The 8,150-nt window shown below is 42.9% G+C and overlaps 1 long non-coding RNA gene across 1 annotated transcript; it reads left to right on the forward strand.

Moving 5' to 3' along the window:
• The first annotated feature begins 2,256 nt into the window (after nucleotides 1-2,256).
• On the forward strand, nucleotides 2,257-4,245 carry LOC135401071 (uncharacterized). The gene is made up of 4 exons (XR_010424716.1): nucleotides 2,257-2,360; nucleotides 2,494-2,589; nucleotides 2,713-2,831; nucleotides 3,815-4,245. It is a non-coding gene; the product is annotated as an uncharacterized LOC135401071 (long non-coding RNA).
• The last annotated feature ends 3,905 nt before the right edge of the window (nucleotides 4,246-8,150 follow it).

Consider the following 8,150-nt stretch of genomic DNA (forward strand, 5'->3'; position numbering starts at 1 on the left):
TCTAGGATTATACATTTCCTGTACCTTACTTTAGCCACCCTTAGAAGTACTTTAGACCATGACTAGTCCTGCTACAGTCCTGGCATGCATTCATGCAGAAATGTGATATAATTGATAGCAACACGGATCTCAGCATAAACATTTATTCACAGTAAACCACACAGGAAGACTACACTCTTAAAAATGAACTTCACCACATAGCACGCTCCTAGCCAACCATCATCTCGAATGATATCGTTATCTGCCCTGATTTGTTGAAAACGGGAGGCGTACGCCTTTTCTGTGACAATTATGAACAGCATAAGTTTCACAAAAATGGCGTACGCCTCCCGTTTTCAACAAATCAGGGCAGATAAAGATATCATTCAAGATGATGGTTGGCTAGGAACGTGCGATGCGGTGAAGTTCATTTCTAAGAGTGTACTGTACAAAACTCAAGTCTAAAACTGGATTGACTTTGCCACCAAGCAGGCGTCTTGTGTTTTGACTGATGAGTGTTGAACTGGCAGCAGGGTGTTGAAGGCCACCTCATTCCTTTCTTCCAATGAGTGATTGTTCGTGCGGCAGCACTGCCTCCAATGACTCACTGTAGCTAGAAAATAGAACAAAACATGACAGAAAGCATTATGTAGCCTGCTACACTCTTAAAAATGAACTTCACCGCATAGCCCGCTCCTAGCCAACCATAATCTCGAATGATATCGTTATCTGCCCTGATTTGTTGAAAACGGGAGGCGTACGCTTTTTTTGTGACAATTATGAACAGCATAAGTGTCACAAAAAAGGCGTACGCCTCCCGTTTTCAACAAATCAGGGCAGATAACGATATCATTCGAGATGATGGTTGGCTAGGAGCGTGCTATGCGGTGAAGTTCATTTTTAAGAGTGTAGTTCTAACTAGTTTGTTTAGTGGCTATGCAGTCTTTCACGGGATGCTTGTCTGGCCACATAACAGCAAAAACTGTATCAACACTGATCTGAGAGGCACATAAAGTAAAGAAGCTGCACGTACAAAAATCACAGGAATGTTACAGCTACGCAACACGAATTGCAGCAACAGCTGAAAATATGTTTGTGCGTGACTACCTGATGTGGACGCTGCCAGGATCTCAGGGAAACAAGGATGTAACAGCTGTCGCTGTGAAAGACACCTGGTGAAAGTACATCAATGTGACAGGCGTTTTCTCGTGATGCACGACCTTACCTGGTCGAGCAGGCGACTGCCAAGCATGATTGGCGCAGCACTTCCATCACTGCATTACGTTAAAACAACAACTGTGCTGCTCTCATAACTTTGGTGCAAAAATTGTACCGTTTGATGAATATTTTGTCTGCTGCCCATACATGTTGTGCAGTTCTTTAGCAAGCTTCTGGCAGTCCTTTCTTCTACATCGCACTTCCCTATACTGACTTTCACAGCATCTGAAAAAAAGTTCGATTTCGTTAACCACACAACAACCATGTAAATGGAAAGCAGAGGCTTCCACCAACTCTATTTGCAATACTTTGTTGACAAAAATTTAAAGAGGCTCCCTCTAGAGTAAGATTAGGGGGCACATCGAACATCAGGAACATTGGAGGACAACACAGTCACACGTCAGAGACAACTGCTTCCCCTTACCTCACAGGGAACTGTTAAAGGTCAGATATGCCGATTTTGAAGTGTCGCAGAACTGAGCGATACTCGCGCTGTGTGTTCATTACCTAACACTGAATATGTGTGCGAAATATCTTGCTCCAACTGTTCGTAGTTTTTTAGAAAACAGTTTTTTTAGTTCCCACGCCCGGCCGTCAGACCGTCGGCAAACCCTGCGCACGGGCGCACCGACGTCACTGCTCTCGGTTTATTTGTCTTTGGCTTGGCATGCACTCTTGGCTTGGCCGCTTGGCTTCTTTCGTTTCGTCCTCTGTGCATCGTACATAAGCGAACAGCTGTTATGTTATTGCTAAGCCGGAAAAAAAGCCTGTGAATATTTTTTTTTTGGAACGGCGTCGTTTGGAAAGTGCACTTCCTTGTTCTGACCTTGCCTTTTATGGGCTGGAGCGATATGCCACGGCGAAGTTGTCGATGATGCGACGGTGCTACGTGCTACGCTGTTAGAACAATTCATCGGAGCATTCAAGTGTTACGTTTTATAAGCTGCTAAAAGACCAAGCAGTGCGAAGCTCTTGGCTGACAGTGGTGCCTGCTAATTTCTACTGCAAGGATTTCGTCAACGAATGTTATCATAGGTTACGCGTGACTCCAGAGGCAATTTGGAATATCGGCACGAAATCGTCGGATGAAAATCTGAGGTGCCCGACGCACAACATTTTGAACGTGCCACGGAGGATCAAGGCAAAAAACGAGAGCAAAAAAGGTAGGTCGAGGTTCAGATACACAAAATAGCAAGCCTAATGAATCGATGTGCAGCTGTCCTACTGCGCTTACTCTGATATAACCACGATTAACAACACAATAGTATTGATAATCTAACTTCTGAATTGTCACAGGTGCACGCTGAAGGCGGAAATGAAGCATGATCTGGCTTGCATCTGGTGCATGAAGAAATTGCTGGCACGTTAGTTGCAGTCTACCTCCACCAACAGGTACGACAGTGTGATGTTATAATTTGAGTATTCACCTATGTTCAACTTTTCATGTGCACTCGCATGCAGACATCTTGACACCACTTTTAAATCTGCCCTCAAAGTTACAACCTGTGCTTTCAGGGTGGAAAACAAAGGTCGCCATTCCGATTAGCTGCTATCTCCCAGTTCAAGCACTTTTGCTGTCTGGACACTGGTTCCTGTGGATGGGCTGTTACAAGCTTCACTGTCTGATATAGAAGGTACGTTACATTAGTTCAGTTAATTTGTCTTTTGCACATTTTCGTTACTGTTAGTTGGATTACTGTTGGACATACAATCCTTTGACACACAGAAGCTGATGTCGCCTCTGATAACGTTTTAGAATTTTCAGTGTCATCAACGTCCATTGAGGAAGGTGCCTTTACTATATGTGAACCTTTAATTGAAGAATAGCCCAGAATTCATGTTAACATTGTCTACTCTTATTAATTCACTGTCTGTGTTCTGAGAGCTTAGAAAAATCGGAACTATTTATTTGTCACAACTTCACACTGGATGTGGTACTGGCTTGACATGTAAGCTAAAATACCTGGATTCTACAATAATTGTATTGAACTTGGTGCATTACCGTGGGCAATGCCACATTCACTACATTTTTAGTGGGTCTGGTGCACAAATACTGTGTGCATACTGCATACATACATACTGTTTGATAGGCAAAAATACCTGAGGAGTGCTGTGTAGTCTTTTTACCTAAAGTCTATACTCTTACTGCAAAGTCACAGTACGTAGAACAGCAATGTGCAGGTATGCTGCGATAGAGATTCACAACAGAAAGAAGACTGTTGAGAGCATCTAAATTTTAATGAGACGAGACGTTCGTGCACAAGGCTGCTCTTGTTAATGTCTAACATGAAGTTACAAAATCCCGGAATATATAAAACATGTTGTAATGTAGAGAGCGAGGGTTGCTACAGACATAAAAATAATTACACAATCATATGTAATATAATAAAAAGGGGGTACAACTCCCCCCTCAACTCAACTCGACAACTCAATAACTCTACTTATTCTCTACCTTACAACATGTCATATATTCTGGAATTTTGTAACTTGATGTTAGACCTCAAGAAGTACAGCCTTCTGTGCGAAAGTCTTCTTTCTCTTGTGCACAATCATTATACAGTAAATACGACTATCCATTTCTTGTCATTAAATGCTTTTTCTTTCTTTTTTTCTGCAGTGATGAGCATCCATAAGGACACATGGCAGAAAGGGAGTCTCTTTGAGATGACAAACCCTCATCACCTCATGAGGATACAATGGTTGACGAATGGTTCTCAAGTACATCGAAACTTCAACAAATAATTCATGAAAAAGCCAGTCAGTGCTAGCACCAGGAATTGAACGTGGACCGTCCTGCTACCAGTCAGAGATGTTACATTTCAGGCGCTCATTGACTTTTGGTGAATTACTTGTTGACTTTGTCCCAAGGTGGAGCTCGCCACAGCTCATTTGTCTATCTGTTAATGTTGTGGCGTGTGTTGCGTTTTTCTCTTTGTGTGTTCCAGACTCAGAACGGTTAATTTGGATCAGGTCAGGTACGTTTCATTTAGACATGGCAAACATAAAGTGGTGTTTCTCAACACAACTTAGCAGTGGCCTTCATGCATTACTGCCACGGTCATTAAGCGTGAATGGAAGGCTGCACATTATGCATGATGTAAAACCCCAAGACTAGGAACACGAAGGGACAAACACAAACACGTCCCTTTGTGTTCCCTAGTCACGGGGTTTTACATATGCATCATCTTCACCAGCTCGCTTGCTTCCTAGCCATTTTTTCTGCACATTATGTTCACTCTACTTCTCTCGTGTGCTATGTAATCTTGTTCAAGTTCTGTCAAACGACGTGTAATGCTATAAAAAAATTCAGTACACTGTTTATGTGGGTTGAATGGTAGCGCATAAATGCAGAAAGGGAACTGTCATGTTATGGAAAGTGTTTACGTACTGTACATTTAACTACTAATTTTATTGGTTAGCTTTCGCCGGCATATGATGTCAAGCCATGTTATATTAATTTGGAACATGTTCTTCTTAGTAGCCAGAGCAGCTGGCACACATTGAGAACATAGCCCATGTGTGTTTGTCTTTTCCACTGCAGCCCTTGGGTTTCCTCCCTGATGGCTACACATGTCAGGGATAGGTTTCAGAACCGGTAGTTCCCGCCAAGTGTGAATTACTTTTCAGGGGATCATCACGCTGGCAGATGAAACATATCGTTTAAATTATTTGCAGGACAGGAATTGCGTAGCTTCACACAAATACTACTACTACGACGTAAGAGTGGTTTCAAATCTAGTTTTTTTGTTTTTCTGACATTATCGCACGAGATGTAGTATCCACTATGATCCTTTATATGAGGGGTATGTACAGTGCAATCAACAGATGCTATTTACAAATCTGTGTTTTCTACTGTGTTGAAATGGGGTAGTTTGTATCTGAGAGATATAATGAAACACAGGCAGCCAAGGACAGACTTTTGATGCCCTCGAGAAACATGGCAACACATTGCAGGGATTATGGATGCTGCATAAATTTCCAGAACACACAGCTCAAGGCAGCGGTTAAGTAACAAGTGGTTAGAGAAATACAAGACAGTTGCACGTGTAAGCAGTCTGCTGTTGGATTTGCTTCTGTCTGAGATACGTTATATCAAAGGGAACGCACGGACACACTCCGAATGATACTAGGGCTGCCTGTGAAATAGAATGAGGAGAAGGGAAGATATATAACCCTTTTTTCTTGTCTGTTATTCTATTGGTTAACTTGTCATTTGCTTAGCAACATATATGTGTATATTCCAGAGTCTGCTAATTAATATATCAGTTGAGAGCTAGCAGTCGCATTGCAGATGTCTCATCCTGTCCTTGGCTGCTTGTGTTTCACTATGGCCATGCTTGCTATTGCAAAAACAAACAACAAACAAAAAAAGACAATAGAAAAACACGAAAAGAGCAACCTAAAAAGCTGCCTGTGCTAGAGCTCACATGGAGGGAATGCAATGAGGTAGCATGTTCCATTCATGAACTGTGCATAGTAGTACATATCACAACGACAACCAATTATTCAGATTTTTTTTTAAGTACTTTGTTTTTTTTTTTTAGCTTTGTTTGCACAGTCTATTATTGGAGCTTTATGTGACTCCCCTCTTGAGCTACTTTAAGATTGCTGATGCTGTGCAGTTTGTTAATTTTGAAACTGTACTGTGCTGAGGTACAAAAACAGAATTGTCATATCTGCATTTGAGCACATAGGAATAATTTGTAAGTACTTTCCTTGTTGACATTAATATTTGCACCAGGTCACAACATTGTTGATTGATGGAAAATGTAAATAAATATATTTATTTGCTTGCCAAACAATGCACAAATGTCTTCTTTTCTAGTGAGATATTCCCTGTTGACCAGAAATAAATGTGGAAAAGTTAAAGGGGCACAATGATGGTAGAGTCTAGCATTACTTTTTGCCACTTCACATATATTCACTGTTGTTCGTGTGCACATGTAGGAATAGGAAGGTAGAGCATGCGCATAAAAAATTTCGTATGCAGCCACACATATGGTTCAGAAGATTAATTAGATGATGTCCAAGCATATATAACTGTGCTTCATGTGCAATGGGTATGCTAATGGATTGCTTCCATGAAGCCTTTTCATTTATTTTTTATAAATTCTTTTTATAAATGTTATTTTTATTTTATATAAATTTCATATTACATATTGTATACTTATATTTTTATAAATTAAAAACTCAAATTACACGGCCCCTGTAAGTGTGCCCTTTTTAAATGGTTTGGTAACGTGTCTGAAACTGCAAAGGTAAGAGGCCATCGAGAATGCTGCAGACAAGGTTGCAACTTACATATTGCTTATCATGTCCTACATACAAAGTGATTTGTACAATAATTCCTGAGCACGGAATTAATTCCGAGGATGGTGTCGGGCACAGCTCGTCTTAGTCGAAGCCGCTTGACAAAGTTCCCGAAGATAACCCTTCCTTATTGTAATACTCCGGGGACGGCTTCCCGCGGAACGACGGCATGCGGAAGTCGGTTAGCCTTGGGACACGGTTTTCTGGGGATGAAAGCTCTACCGCCGAACGCAACCTTGGAGCGTCGTCGTTCTTGTTGGGACAACACCGACTGTGGCGGCGGCGCTACCAAATGTACCTATTGAACGCTGGGCAAATTATTCTACAATTAAAGGAACCTTGACGAGTTCTAGGAATAACGTCGGGGCCCTAACGATGTTTTGGAATGAAACACAGATGTGTTGCTCCGGCCTATCATCCACATAGGAAAGAGTGTTTGGTAACTCTTATTGGTAGGCTTTATTACTGTGCAGCTAATAAGAACTGGGGGAAAGGGTTTTGAATGCACCATTGGTTGGAGAATGTTAGGGATGTGTCCCGCAAATTTTGTCCTTAAAACCCCAGCACGAGGGGATTAAAGGGTCTCTGGCAGGGGCTCGAAGTGGAACCTTCCGGTCCACCAGTTTCCTGCAATAAATGTATATACTCATTCACACGGCGGTTGTCTGAGCGTCTTCCTCGCAAGGTGTCCGGCGCAGAAAGGATCCGGCGGTGCTCAACAGGCCGGATGTATCTACTCTGACATCGAGTCCTTTCATCAACGGAACATCATAACCTAACTGGCGCAGTCGACAGGATGCGACCGGACTTACTGCGAGGGAAGACAGGGAGCCAAAGACGAGGTGATTGACTACGTCTCCGTAGGATTGCAAGACAGCCGACGTTGGCGCTGTCCTTGAACAGCTAAAAAGGGCGTCGAACAAACGTCTTGGATCTGCGGGATCAACGGACTCATCGGCAACGATCGTCAAAAGGCTCCAAGGGGACGCTGGCACTGGAGGATCTCAGAGAAAAGGGACAGTTTCTGAACGTGGCGACGTAACTGCAGCATCGCTGGAAGGCTTTCATCGACCCAATACACAGGTGGGTGTCTCTGACTCGCTACGTACTCTATAGGCGTTATGACCGGAGGGTATAATTTGCGAAGTGATAGAGGTAGCACAGAGAGAATGGATGAACAGCAAAGAGAGGCTCAGTTGGTAGTTGTTACGGAGACGAGTTCGAGTGAGACAGGCTCAGTGGCGTCAGGAAATGACGAGATCAGGCTGATGGAGCTCAGGTTGAGAGTAGCCGAAGTAGAAATGGAGCGACAACGGCTCGTTTTAGAGACGCAACGGTTAGCAAGAGAAGGAGCCAATGCACGTCAGGACAACATAGTTCTCTGTGGAGAGGAGGACAAAATGCTCAAATTTGCAAATTTAATGAAGGGTGTGCTTTCGCCAATGCCAGGCCAAGAGTCGCTGGTGCCCATCTGGTTTGAGGAGGTCGAGGCCACTTTGGAAGCGTACAATGTTCCCAAAGAGTGGAGAGCGGGGTTGGTGTTACCACTTTTAAATGACAGAGCAAGGGCATTACTTGTTAGATTGTCGTCAGTGGAGAGAACACAGTACGATGCTCTGAAAACCAAAATCCTTGAGGGCCTA

The sequence above is a fragment of the Ornithodoros turicata genome, chromosome 1 (assembly GCF_037126465.1).
Source record: "Ornithodoros turicata isolate Travis chromosome 1, ASM3712646v1, whole genome shotgun sequence".
NCBI classification, from domain to species: domain Eukaryota; kingdom Metazoa; phylum Arthropoda; class Arachnida; order Ixodida; family Argasidae; genus Ornithodoros; species Ornithodoros turicata.